The sequence below is a fragment of the Dermacentor andersoni genome, chromosome 4, assembly GCF_023375885.2.
Source record: "Dermacentor andersoni chromosome 4, qqDerAnde1_hic_scaffold, whole genome shotgun sequence".
In the NCBI taxonomy this organism is placed as follows: Eukaryota; Metazoa; Arthropoda; class Arachnida; order Ixodida; family Ixodidae; genus Dermacentor; species Dermacentor andersoni.
Window position 1 is genome coordinate 195,262,166 of NC_092817.1, and position 3,429 is coordinate 195,265,594.

Sequence of the window (3,429 nt, forward strand, 5' to 3'; positions counted from 1 at the left end):
GTCAAGATCTCAACTTTAGGAGAAACATGTAGCAAGGGTATTTGAGCGCTCGCCTTCAAATTTTCAGTGTAACAATCACACATTCGAAGTAAAACAAGAAAAATGGGATGGGAACATAGCAGTACAGATAATTTATTTCTTTACAGCCGAGTGCTCCATGGAGTTACGAAGTCGTTCTTGCCAGTGCTACATATATTAACAGACAGCGAAGTAATTCGAAGCTCAGCCATAGACTCCGTGGCTGAACCTGCTGTAGCCTCAAAGTCCACGTCCGTGTATTCCAAAGCTTCGGCCGTAGCTTGCGAGTTCTCTGCCGATTCCGCCGTAGGCGAATCCCAGTTCACGTTCGTAGCCGAACTGGGTGGCAGCCAGGCTAAACACTGCAGCCAACACCACGAGGATGAGGAAGCCCGACTTGCTGCTCAGTGATTTCATGACTATATCATCCTCCCGCGAGATGAATGTGGAAGACACTGAGCATCAAAAGAGAAACCTTATAAACGGACGAGCCCGAACAATGATCATTTGCAAACGCGATCAAAAGTTTGAAGACTGTGGTACCAGCGAAAAATTTAAATTTCACCCAGTGCAGCTACGAAACATGAAATCGCTTCAATGCATCGCATTGATGGAACATGCACATGAGGGCTGTAACCATTGATTTGAGGCGCAGGGCTCCGGCTTCGAAGAAAAAAACATTTTTCTCGTGGCACCATTGGTCTAAGCACTTTCATTCGCGACTGTACATTCATGCACTTCCCATATGCTGTGCGCGGCAAAGTTCAACTGCCTGTTAGAGTGTCAAGCAAATATACGACGTTGCCGTCTCGGACACCCCTTTTAATTTTTCGACTTTGCTTCAGTACTCTTTGGCTTCGCTGCATTTCACAACATGCAGTTTTACATACAGTAATTTGTGACATTTTTTTACCCAGGTTATACCATGTTCGAAAGGATAAACTTAAAGATAAGTAGGGGAGAATCACTTTTATGATTGACGGATATTTATATCATACTATGGATTCCGTTCAATGGCGCATAAGAGACGCAACTTCCGCAGTAAGTTCCGTCAAATTCCCAAGGCTTGCATAAAGCAAAATCATGTTTTTTGCTCGCGGAGAAACAGAAGTTCCTCCAACTCCAGGCCATAGAACGATCAGAAGGGGTCGATATCAAACATCGCTTGACGGCCATCTGGCCCGCCTGAAGAAACAACGCCTAATCGACCCACCTAAAGCTGACGAACTAGTTTTCCATACCTGCAGGGATGCCTTAGAATCATTTTGCATTTTTCTTATGATTTCTGGCAAGAAACGCGCGTCCTGTGGCATGTAGCTTATGATTACACAAGCTACATAATTTAAAAAGCACGTCTTCTTATTGTGGTTTCAACGAACTCTCAACACCTGCACAAGTATTTTGGTTTACCTACAGGTGAACGAAAGTGCGCATTTAATATTAGCTTAGCAGCTGTTGACAAACACTCGTAGCACTCGAGGGCTCGATTCCCCGCTGCGCTGAACGCATTCCGGTAGGGGTTACGGAGTTATGGGGCAATGTTAACGTATGGGAGCTGATCGGGTTTGTTCCAGAACTTTACAATACGGCATATGTCATAGTCCCTGTTTGTACTTTACAACATTAAATGCAATCTAGAAATCATTAAAAAAGCTGCATGCTTTATCGTGATGAATTACAGCTCCAGATTTTCTGAAGTAAATGACTTTGATGAATTCAGACTTAATATAATTCCTAAGAAAGCATGCAGCAAATAATGAAATGATTACACACCCCTTAGCTCATTTGCTTTTGCTCTTGTACAAAACATCCACTAACAAAGTTTTGAAACTAATCTTGGTAGCACTAGGCTTCAATCAATCCAGAAAATAAGCTCAAAATATAAAACGAAGGATCACACGTATATGTATTCAACCAGTCATATGAAAAATATGTGGATTTCATCCGTTTATGTATGGCTGTCATAGAAAACTAACACGTCTTTGATTAGTAATAGCGACAAGGAGCGATAAAAGCAGTGCATATTCAAGGAATATATGAAGTATGAGTGAATATCTAACGAAATATGTACAGAGATTGCACTGCTACAATTATTCTTGAAAAAAAAAGCGTCAGAACACAGAATTTGAAGGCCGCCAAGGCAACGAAACAGCTATGCAACCATATTCATTGCATGCTTCATGATTCAATATATTCCTCATTCTATATCGCGAAGGTTTAGGCCCGATAGTCAGCGTAAAGTAGCTCAGCAGCGTACGGTTTGCAGATAATACTGTCCTGTTGAGAAACGCAGAAGATGACCTCCTACAAATCATTGAGGAAGATAACCTATTTGGGGCAGTAGTTTTTGGTATTAGCATGCGAACGTCAAAGGCAAGGTTCGATAGCCTGGTAAAGGAAAAAGAATCCGTTTTAGGTATACAGTTTCCTCAGCCTAAAATTGCACACTGAGTGGTCGTCAAATAGACTGATAGTCACGAAACTAAGAAATTCTCAAGCACTTACTTGTGGCTTTGCTGGACACGTACGCTGGTGCCTGCGCTCTCCGACGTAGACAACGATATTATGTATCGCCTTGGTGGTGCGAGTGCCAAGGCGTCCTTCGCTTATAGCGCCTCACTTACTACTTACCTCAGATCTGCCCGGAAAGCCGCGCTCCGGTTGCGCGTGAAAACATAGTGTCTCCTCCTATGCCAAGGTAATACAGTCAAACGTACTTACGATGAAGCGCTCGGAACCATTTCTTATAAAGGTCACTTCGTCGAAAAAATCGCACGCCATACCACTCGCTATGAAACAGAAGTAAACATTATTTTATATCACTTTGAGAAATACGGAGTGAAGCACACCGCTTATGTTATTCTGCACCCATCTTTGCGCGTAATGGCGCCCGCATATGCCGTTTATGTCTCACTTTGTCCTCGTCTGCTTAGCGCCGTAACCTTTGTTTTTAAGTACAATTGCTGCTTGCCTTATGGCATCGTGGCTCTCAGAATGTCTCTGCCGCTCTTCGATATTTTCAGCCGTGCAGTCCGCTGCCGGTGTTTTTTTTTTATTTTCGTCTGGTGCGAGAGAGGGTATCAGGTGCTAACATAGTTGCTGCGAAGTAGGAACCTTTCCGCGCAGTCTTTGTTTTGTCGACCAGGTCCCGTTACATGCACCGCCGCTCAACGGCGGTTGCGGGGTACAGGCGGCGGCGCCACCGCTATGTGTGTTTGTTGTGTAGTAACAAATCAGCTGTCGGAGATACCCACTTCCTTCGTTGTACTAGGAAATCAGTTGCAGTGGTCTTCGCTGTAGAAGCGCTCACACTGTCACGTACAAAAGATGAGAATTCTGCTGGGACATATGGAATCCGAATTTCACTGTGGGACCCGCCGTGGTTGCTTAGTGGCTATGGTGTTGGGCTGC

The 3,429-nt window shown here is 44.1% G+C and overlaps 1 long non-coding RNA gene across 1 annotated transcript; it reads right to left on the bottom strand.

Moving 5' to 3' along the window:
* Positions 1–109: 109 nt before the first annotated feature.
* Positions 110–2,632, bottom strand: LOC140217191 (uncharacterized). Its single transcript, XR_011893721.1, has 2 exons — positions 2,524–2,632; positions 110–473 (listed from the first exon to the last, which is right to left on the bottom strand). It is a non-coding gene; the product is annotated as an uncharacterized lncRNA (long non-coding RNA).
* Positions 2,633–3,429: the final 797 nt, after the last annotated feature.